The sequence below is a fragment of the Heteronotia binoei genome, chromosome 4 (assembly GCF_032191835.1).
Source record: "Heteronotia binoei isolate CCM8104 ecotype False Entrance Well chromosome 4, APGP_CSIRO_Hbin_v1, whole genome shotgun sequence".
NCBI lineage: Eukaryota > Metazoa > Chordata > Lepidosauria > Squamata > Gekkonidae > Heteronotia > Heteronotia binoei.
Genome location: NC_083226.1, coordinates 62277215 through 62300870, shown reverse-complemented (window position 1 = coordinate 62300870; position 23656 = coordinate 62277215).

The following is a 23656-nucleotide window of genomic DNA, read 5'->3' as shown; positions in this document are numbered from 1 at the left end:
AAGGTCAATTCTGGTAAGTGCTTGGTTGGGAGACATCCTTGGAATACCAGCAGTTAGGATGTGGGGGCAGGCTTTATTCAGCCACCTCCCTGAATATCCTCCAGACCCCCAGTAGGGGTCAGTTGCCAGAGGTCGCTGTGACTTCCAAGTGCACACACACATATCACATATGCATACACATGAACACACACATAAATTTTAAAAAGCACATTGTCATGCTATTTTGGCCCTTAGGCAGTCTGGCTTCAAATCCCCACTCAGCTATGAAACTGCCTGGATGACCTTGGATCAGCCACTATTATTCATCCCAGGACTGTTGTGAGGAAAGAGAACCACGGATAGCTCCTTGGAAAATTCGGCTCATCTCCGGCCGCGCTACGACAGCGGCCATAGCTTGGGGAGCCATGTTTGCCTCCCTGTCAGAGGAGGAGGCTGCGCAGGCTTCCTGGGCATTTGGGGCTTTGAGGAGGGGCGGAGCATCAGGGCTATAATAGTCCCGGCCTTGCCCCGAGCTACGCAGTTCTTTGCGGCTCTCGGTGGTGGCATGTCTGCAGCCAGGGCGAGAGCTCGAGCGGGAAGGACGAGGCCAGCGGATGAGGCAGTGGTCGTGGTGGTTGGGCGCCATGAAGTTGGGTTGGAGTGGCTTTGTTCAGCCTTTTGAGGCATGGAAGGCTTGTGTGGTGGCGGGCCCTTCGGACGTGAGACTTGTATGGTGGTGTGCCCTTCAGACATGGGGCTCAGGATTGGACAGGGCCTTATTGGGGGGAAGCAAGCCCAATTGGGTGTGTGTGTGAGTGACTTCCCCTCCCCCCATTCCCCCTCCCACACAGTTCCACCTTTTTTTCGCCTTCCGTATTATAGTGGTGGGTGCTGTGTTGGTAAGGAGGTTGGATACTCCTGGGCCTGTCTGCCTTCACCCCCCATCCCCCATTATTCAAATGGGACCAAAGAAAGGGCAGGGAACCCCCAAGGGTAAACAACCTGCCAGACCCCCTAGGAAGAGGGTGCAGCCAGCCACCCCTAATGAAGAGGCGGATTATATGAGCCAGATGCAGCAGGCGATTATTGATCAGCTGGGGGCCCTGGAGCGGGAAAGGGGTTCAGCTGGGGCGTCTTTGGCTTGGACTGGGCACTCCAGAGCCACTAGGCAGTCCAGAACATTGACCTTTGAATGGGAGGTACTGGCACGGCTCTCTGCATTGCAGGAAAGCAGTGTTGGTAGGGAGTGGGCAGCAGAACAGACCCAGGAAATGGAGCCAAATGTGGAATTAGAGTCAGATGGAGGGGTAGAGGTCCAGGAGGTGGCCGTCGAGCGGGAGCAGCTGGCCCAGTCAACACTGGTGGCAGTAGTGGTTACACCATCAATGAGTGAAGGTAAGTACCTGCGGTCACAACAGGTTAAGACCTGGCCTTGGGGCCCTTGGGGTCACCCTTCACCATCAATGGGATCGGGTCCGGCTGGTGTTTCTTCACCCCTTTTGGGGTAGGGGGCGCCGTGGGCATACCCCGGACAACCAGGACCATCATGGGCAATGGCTGGGCCTTCCCATCAGAGTCCGAGCCAGGGTGGCTGGGGGGAAGGGGGTTGTCCAATCACAAGTTGGGGTTACGACAGCAACACCTTCACAGGAAGTGCCAGTGCAGACATCGCCCGGCGTTCTGCCTTGGGAAAGCAAATGCTGATGCCACAACAAGTAGGGTGGTCCACTTCTCAGTGGAACACATGGGGCTATTTTCCCAGTCCTTATGGGTCAGTGCTGTTTCAGGCCCTTCCCTTTGGTGATATGACGATGCCGTTAGGGGACCACTTGACCCTGGCTACCTGTGAAAAGATTTTGCAGGGTAAGTAATGGAAGCTGTAAAAGGTAAGAAGGAATCCTTTAAGCGGTGGAAAACCAGTCCAAGTGAGATTAGTAAAAGGGAACACAGGCTGTGGCAAATCAAATGCAAGACTGTGATCAGGCAGGCAAAAAGGGACTATGAGGAGCATATTGCAAAAAACATAAAGACCAACAATAAAACTTTCTTCAAATATATTAGAAGTAGGAAACCAGCCAGGGAGGCAGTGGGGCCCTTGGATGACCATGGGGTAAAAGGATTACTGAAGGAGGATAGGGAAATGGCTGAGAAGCTAAATGAATTTTTTGCCTCCGTCTTCACTGTGGAAGACGAGAACTTTTTGCCCGCCCCAGAACCACTAATTTTGGAAGGGGTGTTGAAAGACCTGAGTCAGATTGAGGTGACAAAAGAGGAGGTCCTACAACTGATAGACAAATTAAAAACTAATAAGTCACCGGGTCCGGATGGCATACATCCGAGAGTTCTGAAAGAACTCAAAGTTGAACTTGTGGATCTTCTAACAAAAATCTGTAATCTTTCATTGAAATCTGCCTCCGTTCCTGAGGACTGGAAGGTAGCAAATGTCACCCCCATCTTTAAAAAGGGTTCCAGAGGAGATCCGGGAAATTACAGGCCAGTCAGTCTGACTTCAATACCGGGAAAGTTGGTAGAAACCATTATCAGGGACAGAATGAGTAGGCACATTGATGAACACGGGTTATTGAGGAAGACTCAGCATGGGTTCTGCAAGGGAAGATCTTGCCTCACTAACCTGTTACATTTCTTTGAGGGGGTGAACAAACATGTGGACAAAGGAGACCCAATAGATGTTGTTTACCTTGACTTCCAGAAAGCTTTTGATAAAGTTCCTCATCAAAGGCTCCTTAGAAAACTTGAGAGTCATGGAGTAAAAGGACAGGTCCTCTTGTGGATCAAAAACTGGCTTAGTAATAGGAAGCAGAGAGTCAGTATAAATGGGCAGTCTTCGCAGTGGAGGACGGTAAGCAGTGGGGTGCCACAGGGCTCGGTACTGGGTCCCATGCTCTTTAACTTGTTCATAAATGATTTAGAGTTGGGAGTGAGCAGTGAAGTGGCCAAGTTTGCGGATGACACTAAATTGTTCAGGGTGGTGAGAACCAGAGAGGATTGTGAGGAACTCCAAAGGGATCTGTTGAGGCTGGGTGAGTGGGCATCAACGTGGCAGATGCGGTTCAATGTGGACAAGTGCAAAGTAATGCACATTGGGGCTAAGAATCCCAGCTACAAATACAAGTTGATGGGGTGTGAACTGGCAGAGACTGACCAAGAGAGAGATCTTGGGGTTGTGGTAGATAACTCACTGAAAATGTCAAGACAGTGTGCGTCTGCAATAAAAAAGGCCAACGCCATGCTGGGAATTATTAGGAAGGGAATTGAAAACAAATCAGCCAGTATCATAATGCCCCTGTATAAATCGATGGTGCGGTCTCATTTGGAGTACTGTGTGCAGTTCTGGTCGCCGCACCTCAAAAAGGATATTATAGCATTGGAGAAAGTCCAGAGAAGGGCAACTAGAATGATTAAAGGGCTGGAGCACTTTCCCTATGAAGAAAGGTTGAAACGCTTGGGACTCTTTAGCTTGGAGAAACGTCGACTGCGGGGTGACATGATAGAGGTTTACAAGATAATGCATGGGATGGAGAAAGTAGAGAAAGAAGTACTTTTCTCCCTTTCTCACAATACAAGAACTCGTGGGCATTCGATGAAATTGCTGAGCAGAAAGGTCAAAACGGATAAAAGGAAGTACTTCTTCACCCAAAGGGTGATTAACATGTGGAATTCACTGCCACAGGAGGTGGTGGCGGCCACAAGTATAGCCACCTTCAAGAGGGGTTTAGATAAAAATATGGAGCACAGGTCCATCAGTGGCTATTAGCCACAGTGTATGTGTGTATATAAAATTTTTTTTGCCACTGTGTGACACAGAGTGTTGGACTTGATGGGCCGTTGGCCTGATCCAACATGGCTTCTCTTATGTTCTTATGTTCTTATGAATACATGGACGTATTCAGTTTGCTATACAGGCAGCTGGAGAAGAAGGAGAAGGAGGACCTCGACGAAAAAGAGAAGGAGAAATTAAAATGCAGGAAGGTGGACAGGACCTGGGCCAACTGGTTGCCAGGTTTCCTGATCTACGCTTGTGTAATTGCACGGGCGCAACCTTTCCGGGCAGTGCCTTTGTGTCAGTATTGTGACATCATTTACTGGGCATATACTGACTTCGTCGGGGCGGCCTGGTTGCAATATGATGAGGCCTTTCGAATGAGGGCAGTGATTAACCCGTCTCTTCCATGGAACCAGATGAATCAGCAGTTGTGGCTTCAGCTGATGTCCTCAGCTAAACCCAGCACTGGTGATCAGGCTGATAGTGGCCACCTGGTCCAGAAACTGCAGAGCACGTCAGAAGCCTGCGCAGTAGCGGGCCAGTCAGTTCAACCCCGACTGCTATGCTGGGAATTTACATCCCAGGGCGTGTGCTCGCGGAAAGGCTGTAAATTTAAGCATGAATGCCCACTCTGCGGGGTGTCACATGCCTTTTCCTCCTGCAGCAAAGCCAAGCCAAGAGGCGGCACCAAGCGGACGGGGGGTGGGGGTAACTTCCCACAACCTGGAAAAGGGTCCCAGCCCCATTTGTCTGAAAGTACTTAGGAAGTTATTAGAGGGGATTCTATTTGTTGGAGGGCTTCACCTATGGGTTTTGGATTCCATACCAGGGCACTCGGGCGCCTTGCATGGTGCCCAGTCTTCGTTCTGTGATGGGAATGGAGCAGGTAGTTCAGGAAAAAATTGCCAAGGAATGCAGGGAGGGATGGGTGATTGGCCCTTTTGAGGACCCTCCGGTGCTCAACCTGAAGGTATCTCCCCTCGGGGTAGTGCCTAAGAAGGCACAGGGTGAGTATCGCCTCATTCACCACCTGTCCTACCCTAGGGGGGGCTCGGTGAATGATGCCATCCCTGATCAACTTTGTTCTTTGAGATACACCTCCTTTGACCAGGCGGTCAAAAGTGGTGCGGGGGTGTGGTATGGGTACTGAAATGGCTAAATGCGACATTAAGTTGGCATTTCACCTGTTACCTTTCCACCCCAGGGATTTCAAGTTGCTGGGTTTTATGTTCGATGGAAAATATTTCATGGACAGAGCCCTGCCAAAGGGCTGCTCAATTTCTTGTGCAGCCTTTGAGCGATTCAGTTCCTTTTTGGAATGGGCGTTCCAAGTTAAGTCTGGGTTAACTGAAACGGTTCATTACCTTGATGACTTTCTTTTTGTGGGCCCGACGGGCTCTGGGCAATGTGCCAGATTGTTGGAAGCATTTGTTCAACTGGCAGAGGAGCTTGGGGTACCACTGGTGCACGAAAAGATGGAGGGCCCGGCATCAGTTTTGACATTCCTGGGCATTGAGTTGGACACTTATCAGCAAGCTTCATGACTTCCTGCTGACAAGGTCCAAGGCCTGAAGAGGTGGCTTGCAGCTATTAAAGGGCAACATAAGGTGTCTCTGCTGGAGCTGCAGCAGCTCGTGGGGCACCTGAACTTTGCATGCAGAGTAGTTGCCCCAGGAAGGGCATTCCTTAGGCACCTATGTAATGCAATGGGTTCCCTCCACTTACCTCATCATAGAATGAGGATAACCGCAGGCATGCAGAAAGATCTGGTGGTTTGGAATTTTTGGAATCCTTTAACAGAATATCCTTTTGGAGGGAGGACATGTGAATCGAAGCTGACCTCCAGATAATTTCTGACACTGTGGGTTCCACAGGTTTTGGGGTATTTTTCCAGGGGCACTGGTGTGTGGAAAGGTGGCCCAGCGAATGGTTGGCTGGCGGGCTCTGCAGAGACCTAACATCTTTGGAATTTTTTCCCATTGTAGTGGCGTTGTGCCTCTGGGGGGGATCAACTAGCCAACCATGTGGTGCACTTCTGGTGTGACAACTTGGCAGTGATCAATGTGATCAACTCGTTGTCCTCCAGATCTGCACCAGTAATGAACCTGGTTAGAGCTTTTACGCTGCGCAGCCTTCAGTTGAACCTGCTGTTTATGGCTAGGCACATTCCCGGTGTCTGTAACAGTGTGGCGGATGCTCTGTCTTGCCAACAGTTGGAGCGTTTTCACCAGCTGGCTCCAGAAGCCGACCCCTGGTTGGTCAGGATGCCCCAGGACCTGTAGCAGCTTGGAGGGCCGAAACCGGTTAGGCAATCAGTTTAGCCTTTGCTCCGAGTACCACAAGAGCGTAAGAGCAGGCTGTCCGGCAGTTCAGGGTATTTAGAACTACAGTGGGATTGCAGGACATTTGGCCAGTGCCCGCATTCCATTTGATGCAGTTTTTGGTGCACCAAAGGGAAAGAGGGCTAGCAGTCAAATCCATAAGAGAGCAGTTGGCTGCCCTTGCCTTTGTCAGCAAGGCACAAGGATTTGCGGAGACCACCGGAGATTTTAGTGTCAAAAAGATGCTTGAGGGTTAGTCCTGGGAAAGGGGGTCAAGGGAGGAGTTACGGCAGCCCATTTTCCCCACCATGCTTAAGGGGTTGGGCCAGATTTGGCCTGAGGTGGGTGTGTCACACTGCGAAGTTGCCTTGTTCCATGCAGCAGCACTGACAGCTTTTTTGGGGGCCCTTAGAGTCGGCGAGCTGGTGTCCCCATCCCACAGGGATCAGTCCAACTATGTCTTAAGGGCCAGCAATGTCATCTGTATGGGCGAACAAGTTGTATTGACGATTAGGTGATCCAAAACAGACCAGAGGGGCAGGGGCACAGCCGTTGCACTCAGACCATGTGGGAAGACTGATTTATGCCCAATAAAACTGCTGCAGCCGTACATGTTAATTAGAGGGGAGGCAGAGGGACCATTATTTTGTCACAGGGATGGTTCCGCACTGACCAAATTCCAATTTCGGGCGGTAACCACACGGGCAATGGACAAACTGGGGCTCAGGGGGGTCAAATTTGGCCGTTCAGGATTGGAACGGCCTCCACAGCGGCTGTGATGGGGTACCCTGGCCCTGTAATACAGAGAGTGGGTAGGTGGCGTTCTGCTACCTACCACTCTTATGTGTGCCCTTTGCTTTCTCCAGTGTGAGCAGGGGAAACCATGCGGCTACCAGGTTATGCCTCCGTTGGGCAAGTTATGTTCTCAGTTGATTGGTTTTTCCTTTCAGGTGCTGTGGCTTGTCAGGAGAGGCTGCGGATCCTCGTCTGCAGGCACAGTATGGTGTTTTGGGCGGCCCACTACGCAAGGAGATCTCCAGTTGGTTCCCAATTGGGTCTCAGCGAATGGGCCATAGTGGAGTGGCAGGGTCACCATGGGCTTTGATGGCCTGGGCTTCTGCCTCTCTTATTCCAGGGAAGGAGGGGCCCTCCACACAACATACTGGCCATCCACTTTGGTGGGAATGACCTCGGGTGGATGAAAGGGAAAGCCCTTTCTCTACAGGCAGTGGCGGACTTGCAGGTCATCATGGGGAGGTGGCCTGGGTCCACCTAGTGTGGTCTGCAATCCTCCCTTGCAGGGTCTGGTGAGAGGCATGGGACCCGGCAGGAGGAAAGCCAATTGAGCCCTGCAAAAGGCAATGGGGGGGCGGGGGGTTGTGGATCTTTCTGGCTCACCCGACCATTCGAGCTGACTGCAATATGCTGTATAGACCTGATGGAGTTCATCTGTCAGAGTCAGGTAACCAGGCCTTTCTAAATAACCTATGGCAAGGGCTTTGGGCAGCTCAGGGCCGCCCGGTGGGGTGCTAATGCCTAAGCAGAGGCTTGGCATTGGTGTTGGCAAAATGAGCAAGGGGTTACGGAAGCCCAGGTGAGCACCCAGGGCACAGCACCAGTTGAGTGCAGGCGATCAGCAGGAGCGGCAGATGGGCTCCACAGCTCAATGTCGCATAATGCTGATCGTATGATGCCTCCTCACAAAAATTGGCTCTTCCTGGGTGATGAGGCCAGTGTGGGGTAGGATTATCTGGCCTGGTCGGCCTGCTATGAGCCAAATCTGTGACTCATGCCAGGGGCAGGGTGGCTCGCCCACATCTGGACAGGGAAGGGTCATGTGACGACCCCGGGGCTTGTCCAACTTCAGATAGCCCTTGCCGTGCAAGTTATAATAAGGTTATGTTTAATAAAGTGGCTCATTTACCCAAAAATATAGTGTCAGCCTCTTCATTTCGACTTGGGGGGCAAAGGGTGGGATAACAGTATGACAAATGTAGTGTAAGGAGATGGACAAAAAAAGTACAACAGCTGTCATCATGATTCTCCCAAATTTCCTTGTGTGTAATATCTTCTGCACTGCATGTATATCTACAGATTGACTTTGCAGTTCTTTCCTCATTGATTTCTTGAATTTCACAACAGTCTCACAAATGTGCTGAGATTGACAAAAATGTGGTCAGACCAATGTGACCTTCATGGATTAGGTGGGAATTTCATCCTGAAAGCTACTTCACAGTGAAATGGTAATGCTTTTGAATTTATAACATTGTATATCCAGGATGAAGACATAGGTGCTCCTGAAGAATAATCTTATGTGGACTGAAAGACTAAATGACATCCAAGACAAGAGAATGGCAAAATCTGGGCAATGACAGAAATGAAGCCATGATAAAGAACTTGGTAATGCAGAGACAAGGATAAGGGATGGCCAGAAAAAGTCTTGACTGAATGAGCTATTGCAAGGGAAAGTGGAGAGGCCTGGATTCATAATGTGGAGTGATGTGAGTGTGGCAACTGTCCATTGTTGGGAGTGTGGCAACTGTCCATTGTTATAAATGTTTTGGATCCACAAACTAAATTGTTTGGAAATGTTCTGAAGGTATAATTCCTTTATTCATTCTACAGTTTTTTTGAGTTTCATTGTAAAAAAAAATGAGGTAACTTGTTTTTGACTACAGATGACTTTCTAAAGAAAGAAAGGGTTAAAGTCTGAGATTTAAAGCTGAGGGGAAACTAGCAAGAAATTGAGTTATCACTGGACACCTGAGCTAATCTAAATCTTCTGTGCCTCTACTATTAAGATACTTATTCTAATAACAGATGACTCAAGATGGCTGCACTGACTGGCTTTACCACCAACAGACATGAGAAATCTTCCCTGTTTCTTTGGGAAGTTCCATTTATTGAGAGATGTTATTCACTGCTGCAAACTCCATGATTTGTGAAGCAAGCCTAATTGGTCCCTGGACATTTCCAGCATGGATGAAGAGTAGGTGCAAAAGCTTGGCAGTTTCCAAATATGATTTAGCAGGGGCTGTAATGTCTGAAAGTACAAGAACGAGTGTTGCTAACTTTATCCATATGATTGCTTCCCTCTAAAATGTATTTTAAGGTAGATATGCATGAAGCAAACATTAGTCATTGTCTACAGGTGAGATTTGCTCTAGGGATTTGCCAGCAAGGTTTGCCATGCTGTGTTTGGACATTTGTTCTATAGGTTACAGCACTCCTGAAAGAATGAAGGTTAAAGAAAATTGTCTGCTTGCAGATGTAGCCAATTTAGGATAATCCATAATAAATTGTGCTCTGTGTACATGGCTATATTTACCAGGGGAATTTAGGTCAGCAGCTTCTTCGTGGTCTTCCTAGATGACTACTCCAGGTGTAGATGAGGGCTGCGCTGAACTGTTACACAATTGCTCTTTTTCTGTGGCTGAGATCCAGAAAGGGAAAAAGAAAGGATACACACTGAGAAACAGTAGATACTGTGCATACAAGATGGGCACCTGGTTCAGTTACCACACTGCAATCCTAAACAGAGTTACAGCCTTCTTAGTCCATTGAAGTAACTTTTGGTTCAGATGGGAGTAACTCTGCCCAGAATTGCACTGCATCCCTTACCAGAATTATATCATCAACTGGAAGGCAAATCTCTTGTGTATACATCATTTAACATGATAGTTATATAGTATAGCAAGTCAGTTGCTTGATTTCTTGTATTGAAGATTTAGGCTCAAATACTTTCACAGCTGTGGAGCTCACTGGGCAGTCTATTGTGAAATATTGTTTCTCTCTGCAGCTTGGACTGTATATGTGCATGTATGTATTTCTTTTACATCATTTATAGTCTGCCTTTCTCAAGAAGACTCAAGCTGATTATAAAGAATATGTAAAAGCAGTAAATAACAAATCCAACAAAATATTTAGAACAATAAGTACAAACAGGGCTCTTTTTCTAGCAAGAGCTCCTCTGCATATTAGGCTACGGCCCCTGATGTAGCCAATCCTCCAAGAGTTTAGAGTGCTCTTAGTACAGGGCCTACTCTAAGCTCCAGGATGATTGGCTACATCAGGGTGTGTGGCCTAATATGCAGAGGAGCTCCTGCTAGAAAAAGAACCCTGAGTACAAATATTTAGAAGACTGGCATAGCCAACTTTCTGAAGCCATCAATGAAATTGTTCCCTGATGCCCTCTTCATTCCTGTGCCAAACTAGCCTTTTAGTACACCTTGGAGCTATGGAGGATGAAATAGGAAGCTAAAACAGCTAGAGCAAGTGTGGTGGCATACTCATGATGAACCCACGAGAACATAGGACATTTATGAAAGCCTATGAGATGACAGTAAAAGCCACAAAGAAGGAATTCTATGCATCTTTCATTGTGTTTGTGAGTTCTCGCCCAGCTCAATTATTTAGGACAATTCAATTGTTATCTTCACAGGGAAAGCAAAAGGATAGTGTCTATTAGCTGTGAGGCTTTTGAAAGCTGTTTCATGGATAAAATCTTGTTGCTACACCAAGACGTGACAGCCAGTGTTGATACAGTATGTGAACTGGAGGCCCCTTGGTCACCTTCTGGCCCAATATAGGACCAATTCAGTTGACTCTCCCAGGATGAGGTTGACAGGATCCTGGTAGCTGTGAAGCCCACCACTTGCCTCCTTGAACCATGTCAGTCATGGCTGGTAAAGGCTGGTGGAGACAAAATATGAGTACCCATGGGAGATATTATCAACCTGTTGCTGAGTTCAGGGATTTTCCCAGGGTCTTTAAAAGAAACAGTAGTGAGATAATTCTTGAAAATACCATCTCTGGATACAATGGTTCCAGCCAACTACCACCAAGTATCGAATTTTCCATTCCCTGGCATGCTACTTGAGAGGGTGGTAGCGGAACAGCTCCAGTCTTTCCTGATTGACTCCTTGCTTCCACCCTGGCTATGGGATGGAGATGGCACTGGTCACCCTCATGGATGATCTCTGGAGACACTTGGTTCAAGGCAGGTCAGCACTGCTGTTGCTGCTTGACTTGATAGCAGTGTTTGACATGGTCGATTATGATCTTATGACCCACTGCCTTGCTGACTCAGAGATATGGGGGGGCTGCCTTGCAGTGGCTGGTCTCCATTCTCCATGGTTGGGGACAGAGGGAGGTGCTTAGGGAGAGAGCTTTTCTGTGTTATTTTTTGGTATATGGCACCCCTCAAGGGTGATCCTCTCCTTAATCTATATGCATCCCCTTGCCCAGTTGGTCTGGGGGGTTTGGACTGGGATGTCACCAGTATGCTGATGACACCCAATTGTATCGGTTGATGAATGGCTGACCAGACTCCACCCCAGAAATTTTGGCCAGGGTTCTAGAGGTCATGCTTGGTTGGTTACAGCAGAGCTGGCTGAAATTAAATCCATCAAAGAAAGAAGTCCTGTGCCTGAGATGTGGTGGGGTGTGATCAGGAATCTGAGTCCCAACCCTTGGCTGGGTGCCTTTAATGCCAACACCAACAGTGAAGAGTTTAGGAATGACTTTGGATGCTTTGCTTTCAATGGAGGCCTAAGTCACAAATGTTCAGCTGGTCAGGCAACTGTTTCCCTATCTCTCCTCCCATGACTTGGCCACAGTGATCAGTGTAATGGTCACCTCCAGGCTGGACTACTGCAATTTGGTCTATGCAGGGCTGCCCTTGAATTTGAACTGGAAACCTCAGCTGGTTCAAAATGCAGAGGCATGCCTCTTGACTGGGGCTCCTTCATGGGAGCATATCCAACCAGTGCCCCACCAGCTGCATTGGCCTCCAGTTGAGTATGGATCAGGTTCAAGATTATGGTGTTAACCTTTAAGGCCCTGTGTGATCTTGGACCAACATATTTGCAGGACCATGTCCTCTGAAGAGCTTTATGCTCATCAGAACAACTTCTTCTGATGATTCCCAGCCCAAACGTACACACCTGTTTAAGGAGGAGACCATCTTCCATAATACACACCCACATGCAGAGAGAGAGAGAGAGAGAGGGGGGGGGGGGGGAGAGGGGGAGAGAGAGAGAGAGAGAGAGAGAGGGGGGGGAGAGGGGACATATGTATATCCAGGGGTGGAATTCTAGCAGAAGCTCCTTTGCATATTAGGCCACACACCCGTGATGTAGCCAATCCTCCAAGAGCTTACAAGGCTCTTTTTTGTAAGCTCTTGGAGAATTGGGTACATCACGGGTGTGTGGCCTAATATGCAAAGGAGCTCCTGCTAGAATTCCACCCCTGTGTATATATGTTTTGTTTTTGTTTTATTGTTTTAAGATGAAATAAAATTTAATACAGATTCCCCATCCACAAAGGCAATACAGTACAGAAAATCTTTAATATATCAGAGAAATAAACAGGAGGACACCATATAATGATGATCCTGTGGGTACTGACAGCCATCTAAAATACCCATACATGCCTCCTTCAGGACCCAATAAACTAGCCATACCCACCCATTGCCACATGCAGCTTTCAGCCTTGGAAATGATGACTTGCACTGGGACCATTGTATAAATGCTTTTCACATGCCTTTCATATGTGCAGATGTTGTACTAAGAGGCCCCAAATCAATGGATGATGACTTGTGGCAGCATATTTAGGAGAGTACACACCCATTTTAAGAGGAGACCATCTTCCATCATCATGAACCAACAGGTGAATAACATCAAATCACAACTCTCCATTAATGGGTTCCACCTTGACTTTAACTGAGTCTTGATTGTTTTTTATTTCCTGCAATCCACATTCTGGAACAAATGAATACTACTTCTTGTGTGTGGTTAGCATCTGAGGCCACAGTGTGTACATAGCCTTGAAACATATATTTTTATAGGTAAGCACCTCATAAAATATTTTTCTGAAGACATTTATCAAGAAAGACTATGAAAAATTGTGAGGGAGAAGAGGGGGGAGCCCAACATGTGCTTTCAACTGCCAGAAAATGCCTGAAGCACCAGTACCAGTAACCTTTGTATTGAGAGTTGAAGTTTTGTGCATTGCCACAGGGAATCAAAAGATTTATACTCAGCCATATGTATGAGTCTTTCTGCACCACTTTGTAAAGGTGATTATTGGTTTGATGTGAGAGAATATTTTATATTAAGCGTTGAAAGTTCTTAGTGTAAGTGGTAGTAATCACCTTGATATAGAATTAATTACACAATTATAATATTTCATTGTAAAATTTATTAGAAAGGTAGTAAACATATGTGCACAGTGACTCACATGTATTCTACTAGCTTTGTCTCTTGTTGTTTTGCTCCAAATTTACATTTTTGGATTTAACATTTTTGAATTTAGCATTTAACCCTTTGTACTGACAAAAGGATGCCTGAGAATCATTTATAAAGTGATAATGTTTTTGACAAAAATCTTCCTCTGTAGATTTGTTAATTACAATGCTAGATCTTCTGCCCTTCTTACATATGTACTGCATACATTCTCCTCCTCTCTTTCTCTAGTTGCAGTGGGCACAATCCAGCCAAAAGCTGCATAGTTCCTTTTTATTTTACAGCAAGCTGACATATGTGTAGGCCTCCTATAGACATCAGTAGGATTTTTAAGTATTTCACTTTGGCTTATTGTACTCAATCTCCTCCCGCCAAATAGTGATTATGAAAACAAATCCAGTCATACTTCTTAAATGATTGTGAAATCAAGACAAAACGGCATCTAGAAAGAATGAAAATCAGTAGATCTGTTTGTTGTAATGTTGTTACATGGCTATTTCGGTTAATTAGAATTTTTATCTTTTGTACTTGCACAGAGTGTTGGTCTTCAGCAAAACAGGACCAGGATTAGGAGAACAGAAGTGTGCGTTGCTTTAAATTACAGCTTTTGTGGTTGCAGAATGTTTGCTTAAACTTAACAGAGAAACAGCCTTGTGTTTCCCCATGCTAAAATTCTTAGCTTGTTGACATCAGGCTTCGCAGATGTCTGATCATTTTGAAGAGTACTTGTTGTTGGACCATTCTCCACAAGTCTTCATAAACATTTGATGGGAATATTGAATAATATACAACAGCAGCAGTAATCTAAGAATACTTAAGGTCTGTAGCAAATCAGAATGTACCCCAGTGCTATCAAAGATTTCCGGTTTTCACGGCTGGTAACATCATTAGGGTTTGTAGAATCTTTCGGGCTCAAGTGCTGTGTTCTACTGGAGAAAGTTTTCCTTCCAGACGTTTCGTTCTCAGCTGCGGAGAACATCCTCAGTGGCGTTGCAGCCGGAACAGGCGCTCTGACCTTCTTGGCTGCTATGCATCTGTGGGGGCAATATGATTGCAGTTCTTTTTTTAAAAAAATAATTTATTCAAAAATTAAAACAGTGGTGCGATGACACCGATAAAGCAGAAAAGGAGCTTAAATTAAATATAACAGGTATTTAGTTCTTTTAGAATTTCTCTGCTCTTGGTGAAATAATTTAAAATAGGAGACCAGGTTCTTTTAAACTTGGTAACTGTTGCTGGTGAAGGCAAGGAATTTAGAATGGTTTTTAGATAATGTTGATTTTAACGTCTTGTATTGTATATTTTATGGATGTTGTTAGCCGCCCTGAGTCTGCTTAGGCAGGGAGGGCGGGATATAAATAAAATTTTATTATTATTATTAAGATTAAAAGTTAGTTTGGCTAAAACATATTGTTCCCAAAGTCTGGAGTCCCAAGCTGAAACTGATGGAGCTGAAGGAGATTTCCATTGAGAAGTGATTGCAAGTTTTGCAGCTACTAGTAGGATACCAATAACCGATTGGTTCTAAGTTGGTAGAGCATCATTCGGAAATAGTCCCAAAAGTAGATATTCAGGTGTATCATCTAACTGGATCTCGGTTAATCGTGTCTTAAGCAATGACTGCAGTTCTAAGACACTTTCGTGGAAGTAAACTCCATTGAATAACATAACATTTCTGAGCCAACAAGTTTAGGATTGCTCCCTTAGTATATGTTTTAAATTTATTAGGATTGTAGTGCCTTAAATGGATGTAAGGAGTATATATTTCAAATATAAATCTGATAAATAAGTAGACTTGTGCAAATATATTAGCAAAGAAAATATTCACTGGAGTGCCCTTGTTTTGAGTCCAGTAGCACCTTTAAGACCAAAAAAGTTTTATTCTAGGTATAAGTTTTCGTGTGCACACACACTTCCCTGGATACATTGAAACAGAAGTCACAAATCATTACATTGAGAATGAATGGGGATGGTGTTTCCAAGAAGGGCAACATGGCTACCCACCTGAATCTGTCTTTTAAAAGTTTGTTTCTCCATGATATGTCCTGGGAAAGGCTGTTGAGGCTGTAAGCATGGTAACTGATTAGTTCTCTGTTTGAGTGCAGTCCCAAGTGGAGATACACATTTCTAAGTCCATTGACCCCAATATACTTAGAAATGTGTATGTCTGTTTAGGACTGCACTTTGAGTCAGTTGTGTTCCATAAATATCGGAAGACACATTGCAAAGGGCAATCAGTTCATAAATGAGCACTGCAGCTAGTTATACATAATGGCAGGCTGGGATGCATGTTCATGGTTAGACAAGTTGGCAACTCCAAATGAAACATATTCTTTATATCCTCATTTACTGCTCTTATTTTTGTCATAGTATGAGCCATTCTCACTGACTTCAATAATGTTACATATGTTTCAGTTTCTTTGGTTTGAACATCATAAGATGTTCCCTTTTATTGGCTGGAATGTGCCCTCAGGGCTTTTTTTGAATGCATGAGTGTGTGTGTGTGTTGTAGTTGGTTGTGGACCACTGCTGTCTTTGCTGGCAGTGTGACATGAATGCAAGCTGATCTGCAGAGAGAAGAAAAAGAAAGAAAATTAAGGCCAGGATCCTATTTTTCCGGTCAGGTACATCTTATCTTAGCCGTCTTCCTGAGCCCAGTGGGGAGCTGGCAGTAAAGAATCTGTAGCCACAGAGACGTGTTATCCAGAACCTGGGGCTGCACCTAATTGTAACCAGATATTGCCCGCCTTTTGGGGAGATGAGTGATGGCCTGCTGGCGTGTGACCTGGCTTGGCAATTTCCCTACACTGTCCAGGCTGCTATGAAGAGATACGTAACGTCTCGAGCAATGGGAAACTCTTCAGTACAGATGGTACTGAGCAGCCTCATAAAATGAGTCACTATGAATCCTTGCAGAAATCTCTGCTATAAAAATGATAATGGAAAAAGCAAAAGAAAACTCCAAAAGGTCTTAAAGACAATTTGTTCCAGCTTGGGTCTTCCATTTCCATTTTTTCTTTCTTTCAAAACGGAAGTGTTCTTTCATGACAGAAACATGAAATTTGTCCCTCTCCCCCTCTTTTTGACAGCCAGTCATGATACTAAAGGCCAGGGCATTTCAAATAGAGACTGGTATCTATTAAGTGCTGATGTGAAGCGGTATTGAAGGCAAAACGAGAGACAAATTATTGTATAACATCAGGTTTGTTTAGAAACTGAAATGCACTCCCTATGTATGACCCTCCTCCCTAACAGATATCATGGAAATACTTGGGTCATCACAATCCCATTGAACACTTCCATCTTCTACCAACTTCTATGGAAGAGTTAAACATGCTCCTGTATCTTGCACACCACAATAAAGGAGAACTGTAACTGCTGATCATTGGCTAGGTCCTGGTAGTGGTGTTAAATAAAACACCAGTCATAAGCTCGTATGACTGCATTTTAAAACATCAATAGTAAAATTTCATCTAATAATTCATGAACAAAATTATAATTTAAAGTAGAACCAAGCTGTCAGGAATTCAGCTCCAGGGATTCTGACTAACTCTGTTTTTGTTTTATTGTTTTACCTCTCACACATGAGACTTTAGGAAGAAGAATGCCATGAACAGCACTGGTCTGTCAAGTTTTAAACAACCAGGGCATTTGATATGATTAGCCACACAGATCTCTGGAAATAGTTCACCAATACATTTATAATATTGGCTGATGGTTTCAGAGAAGTATGGATGTAGACATCGATCTTACCATTTATTGCCCATAACCAACTTGGTGAAGTAGTGCAAGACCTGTCTTTGCATCCTGTTTAGTTAAATGATTGTTGTTGACATATGCTTTGGGCCAGGCTATTTTAAAAGAATCTCTTGTTCAGGTATGAACCCTTGTCAACAATTACTTATCCAGGAGGATCAGTTTAAGGTGTGGTAGGAGAGCACCTCAGGCTTTACCCCCATAAGTGTATTGCTAGCAAGTTCTGGTGCCACTTTCCCTACGTCTGTATTGTTACGTGGCACTCTTATGATGACCACATAGCTTAGGGGACTTCAGTTTCTAACCCTTCTGGTATAAAATTACTTTATGCCAGAGGCTTTTAACTATATTTAGTATTCCTTGGAAGTAGAGTTGCCAGTTCCCCTTTGGACACCAATGGGGGATGCAGCAGTAGGGTTGCCAGATCCAGCTTGAGAAACTCCTGGAGATTTGGGGATGGAGCCTGGGGAGGTCCGGGACCTCGGTGGAGTACAATGTCATAGAGTCCACTCTCCAACACATGCATTTTCTCCAGTGGAACTGATCTTTGTAGACTGGAAATGTAATTCCAGTGGATCCCCAGGTCCCACCTGGAGGTTGGCATCCCTACTTGGAAGCTTCTCAATGAAATCAGCAATGGCAACAAGCATCACTACAAGACAACTTTTCCATCGCTACAGATGTTCCCCTGCAATGCACCACTCCAGCAGACAATTGTGTGTCTTCTAAGATGTACTCTGAATTCATGCAAGGTGACAGTGATGCCCAGAGGTTTCAGGTTGCAATCTGCATGCAATATGTGCCCTAGACATACTGTAGAACACTCTGTAAGGCATATGAGTTCCTTGGCAGATGTCTGAGTGCTCTTCATTCAATGGCTGAATTAAGAAAGCCAATTTGAGCCAACATAGGCACAGCATCCAGGTGGATTAAAAAAGCAAGGTCAGACAGGCACAGCTGCCACCATCCTGCTCTTGCACTCACCTCGTCCTCAGTCATTTCTGAGACAGAGTGGTAGCAAATTCTTCTGCTGCACTCCATCCACCTTTCCAGGTGTCTGAATGTGGGAGTGTGCAGGTGAGGCAGACTGGCAATGTGAACCTGTCAATCTGCTTTAGGCACTCACTGGTATTTTTTAAAAACTGCCCAGAGTGCATGCACACATGAGCTTGCATGAGTTTGCATGAGCATATGGCTACTAAAATATAAGGGAATAAAGAAACCCAAACTGCGCTAAGGAGATGGCATGCAACAACCATGTGAACATGCCAAAGTGCCGCCTGCGCAATATGTGGGTGCATTGTGCAGGAACATCTGATGGGGATTTGGCTGCTCGATTTTGGGGTGGCACAGTTTGGGATGCCTCTGGTACACTCAAAGCTGCCCATCTGTACCCTGTCAATGTCCAGATAGAAAGGGTCCACTACAGCTAGAAATGCACTGATTTATGTGAAATAATAGGTATTGGTAGATCCCCCCCCCCAAACCCTCCCCCCACTTCCTCTTGCAAGCCTCCTTCTCATGATAGTAACTCTAATCTGGCTCAATTTTATTTGTTTATAGCTTTTGCAGATCTAAAGAAGATATGTTCTGAACCTCTTGAAATCTGAAGCTCAAGTACTAGAGGACTGAATTGTACATAACTTGAAGCTTTGCTCAGTCATGAGACAAATGCATGAATCAGAGAGCGTGTGGAATCTTGATAACAACTGAGCTCTGTTGGTGCAAAACATGGTTTGCTTGTTGCTTGAAAGAGTTGCAAATTCTGGAAGTTTTTATATGCTTCAACATACTTCTTCACCCATCTCAAATATTATAGGAATTGAGCATTCAAAACAGAGATTCTGGTTGAGACTCATGCTGTCTCTTCCAAAATGATATGAATGTGAGATGTATAGCTGAAACACATTTTTCACTCTCTGTTCTGAACATTGTGGCTTCTGCATATGGATAGACAGTTAAGGCCCTTAATACGATATCAGTCATAAAACAAAAACTAAAACAAATATTTCCCTCTCCAGCTATCATCAACTGTCATCTGTCCATAGTCCATACTATGTCAAAACATAGGTATTTAAAACCATTGCCAAAAATCATGTGGAGCAGTTGGAATCTCAAATCATGAAAGACACTTGTAGTTTCTTCCCTGTGCACATGGCTATGAGGATCAAACTGTTAATAGTCATTGCAGGAAGTGACAGGAAGATTCACAAATGTGATTATTTTTGTCATTTTGGGAATAGATTAAGAACCCAAAAGCAGATAATCCATAACTGTCGACTTTGTCAGATGCATGCATTGTTCTTTCATTGGACAGATATGTGAATGTGTATGTGAATACGAAGAATGAATGTTTGGGGAATATTACTAAGGTAGCCAGAAGGACTAGCAATCTAAGAGAGCCAGTTTGGTGTAGTGGTTAAGTGTGCAGACTCTTATCTGGGAGAATCAGGTTTGATTCCCCATTCCTTCACTTGCAGTTGCTGGAATGGCCTTGGGTTAGCCATAGCTATCGCAGGAGTTGTCCTTGAAAGGGCATCTGCTGTGAGAGCCCTCCCACCCCCACCCACCTCACAGGGTGTTTGTTCTGGGAGGAGAAGATATAGGAGGTTGTAAACCGCTCTGAGTCTCTGATTCAGAGAGAAGGGCAGGATATAAATCTGCAGTCTTCTTCTTCGACAGAAGTATGTTGTATTGTTATGCAGAATACAAATAAAAGAGTAGATGTGTATTTGTATTCTGCATAACAATACAACATACTTCTGTCGAAGAAGAAGACTGCAGATTTATATCCTGCCCTTCTCTCTGAATCAGAGACTCAGAGCGGTTTACAACCTCCTATACACATGTATAGATTAGGGGATAGGATTTTGACTAGTTTTTGCTGCTTTTTTAAAAGGGTAACTTTAAGCAGGGATGGTAAGGCTACCACACTGCTCTGAGCACCCTGGAGAAACTTAGGATGCGAACAATAAATAATGGCACTATGGGGAGGGGGGAAGCTGAGCAAATGTCAAAAAAATCTCACCCTTTCCTCTCTACTCCTATTACTGAGCGTTGGCCCTGCCATTGCTGAAAGCCACTGAAAGAAATATTTTGGAGGATTTTTGTTGGGAAAGATGGTTGATTTAAACCACTAAAACCCATATTCACAGTGCATTCCTATGCACTAACTCCACTGAAACCAGTGGGCATATTCTGCAGTTACTTTGCACAGGACTGCCCTGTTAAATGGGCAGAATTGTCACACTGCAATTATTAAAACAACAAAACCTGGTCAGTAGGCAGAACCAGAAATACGACAGTGGATTGATCAAATGAATCAAATGACTGATTTTACCTGGTGCTGCAATCTAGTGATATCTTTGTCAAGTGTGTGTGGGGGGGAACAGTGTGTCAGATTTGGGCATGTAGGGATGGAGGTTAATAGGAACAAAATGTGTTAATCCTATCCAAAATAATTGATTTATCCAATAAAATACCTGATACCTGAGGCAACAATATTGAATGGAGATAAGTAAGAAAAATATCTGATGGTTGGCAGCTCATAGATAAATGCAGAGGGAAGTATTTCTTCTTGGAAAGTCCTGATCTGATCTACTACTGTGCCTTTAATTAATTTCATTACAAAGCAAAGGTTAGAGATTGCCTAGAAGATTCACAAGTTTCCTCTTCATAGGAGACTGCAGAAATATAGACAGAGGTTTGGATCCAGACTAACAGGCCATTTCCACTGATTTCCTCTTCCCACTGCAGACTCCCCTCATGTGATCTTCCAGGCTCTGCCTTCCCTCACTGTCTGCTAGTTTAGATGGTTTTAATGGTGGATGACCATTTTGTGGAGAATAGGCCAATCCATGTTATTAGCCATGATACCTAAATGTCTCCAGGCAATGTACTAGCAGAGTGGTTTCCAACCTGGGGGCTGGGATCCGCATGGTGGGGCTATGGAGTTACAAAAGGTCTGAAAATGCACTAAGCTTTGTCTTTTTTTTTTTTTTTTATCTTTTTGTCACATACTTTCTCAATGAAAGGATACAACTACTATCATGGGGGCATCTGCAAAATGTTATAAAGGGCATCTCATACTCAAAAATGTTGAGAACCACGTTGGATTAGTGTCATCTACTAAGGAGCAATAGCAGAGGAGAGCTGTTGCCATCAAGCTTTATTGTGAACTTCCTATAGCAGGGGTGTCAAACATGTGGCTTCTAGGCCACATCCAGCCCATGTAGGGCTCAAATCCATCCCCTGAGCAACTTCCTTCTCCTGCTTCCTTTTCCAGGGCTGCTACTGCAGTCATACTGTAGCTTGATTCCCCTCTGGCTCCCTCTGTGACTCTTTGCTTCCTGCTTCTTGTTTCTTGTGTCTTGCCTCCCCTCCCCTACAGACAGAGGCACACAGAGAGCTCTGTGGCTGCTTCCTGCTTTGTGTGGGAGAGATACCAAGACAAGCTCCCCCCCTCCTGTATGTGTATGTGTGCATATAAGCTTTTGTGTGCAAGCACTCTTCTTCTTTTGGAGGGTGGGTACATTTTGTCTTATTCTGAATTTTTTTTTTAAAAAAAGATTAGGTTTGTCTGTTCCTATCTGGATTCATTTTCTTTCAAAAAGACCCTGACTAGGAATTTAGAACACCTGGGTTTGTCTTCATATCTTGGCGAGTGGAGGGATTTCAGATGCCAAAATAATAATAATAGCACACATTGGAAACTAGACAGAGAAACCAGCTCTCAATTCAGTCCAGGAGGATGCACTGTCTTGAGCTTCATTATTAATTACAATTCAGAAGTCTTATTTTCTAATCTCCCGTTGAAATTCCTTTGTAAGAGCACTACTACTCTTAAGTGAGCAACTTGTGACTTCTAATGTCAAACTTGTTTTACATCCTCCTGGACTGAATCCTCCTAGATGGAATTGAGACATACCTTTCCTGTCTCATTATCAACACTGGTATCTCTATGCATAATACCCCTCTGCATATCACACCTAATCCAATCAATCCTGCTATTGTCATCACTTGCTATTGCCATTTGATATCTGAATTCACCTTTATAAAGTTTATACCTTTGGTACCTCATGTTACATTTAATGTCAACAAAGCGAAATGTATGTCCCTCATAACAAATGAATTTGACACCTTTGCCTTAGAGTATTTAATTTGTCACTGTAGGAAACAAATAAACATTTGGTCTCATCCAGCAGATCCTGTCATGTTTTAAGGCTGCAACTCCAGAATCCTGTATTCAAGACATTCTGCCAATAAACAGCATTGTTTAAAATACAGCAATTGATTTGTCGTTTTTGTATTTTCCCTGGGCATTGAATAAAACCAACCTTCCTTCCTTCCTTCCTTCCTTCCTTCCTTCCTTCCTTCCTTCCTTCCTTCCTTTCTTTCTTTCTTTCTTTCTTTCTTTCTTTCTTTCTTTCTTTCTTTCTTTCTTTCTTTCTTTCTTTCTTTCTTTCTTTCTTTCTTTCCCTCTGTGATTAATATTACTTTAAAAATGGACCAAGGAATGTGGTAAAATAAAATTAAGTTAAAGATCTGATGATAAAGTATTCCCAGCAATAATATTTAAAGAAGGATTATGTTCTTCTATACATTAATAATTTTCTTTTTCCTGGCAAAATAAACAAAGGCTCTGTGTTCACCTGGCACTCTGCACTCAGTACCTCAAAAATGCTGGGGCTGATATGTGATGAGGATTTGCTGAGTGTTTCTTTATGTAGCCTTTCACAAAGCTATCCAGAAAAGCCAAGTAGGTTGGCAGCCATATTACAACTCAGCATTTGTGACCTTAACTGTCAACTAAAATGTAGAAGGTTGCAGTATGATCCAGCTACATTTAAGCCAATGGGAAATTTCTTGGTGACTCTAGAACAGGAGTGCCAAACTTGCTTCATGTAAGAGCCACATAGAAGAAGCATCAGATGTTTAAGAGCTGCAAGACATGAACTTCAGATGTTTGAAGGAAGGAAGGAAGGAAGGAAGGGAGGGAGGGGGGGTGGAAAGAAAGCAACTTTAACTTTAAATGCATTCTCCAAGCTGTTTGGCTTGGTGAAGTGATTTAAAGAGATAGATGCTTTCTCCAAGCCAGGCAATGGGGTGGTGGGGGCTTCAAGAGCCACAAAATATGTGTGAAAGAGCCACATGTGGTTCCTGAGCTGCAGTTTGGCCACCCCTGCTCTAGAAAGTGCTTGGAAGGGTACTGGTTCTAGTTAGCAGAGTGCATGAAGCTTAACACAGAGGTACTTGTATTGAATCTGAAGTTCTGAGCAGACCATGTGGTTGCAGTTACAAAGTTACATAGAACCACCATTTCTAGTTGAAATGAAACAGTATCTACTTTATTACAGAAATACGTATCTGATAGAGAGGAGCATCCTGACTCTCCATCTTATGCCCATGGAAGAAGAAGAGAGGAAGAAAGATAGGAAGGAAGTTACTTTTCCTTAGGAGTGTTAATTTGCACTTCAAAGGGAGACTGTGACAACAGAGAGCAAACAGGAAGAAGCTTAATGTGTGCCTGCTTGTCCTGCCTGTTATTCTGCCTACCTTCTGGAGGTCTGAGA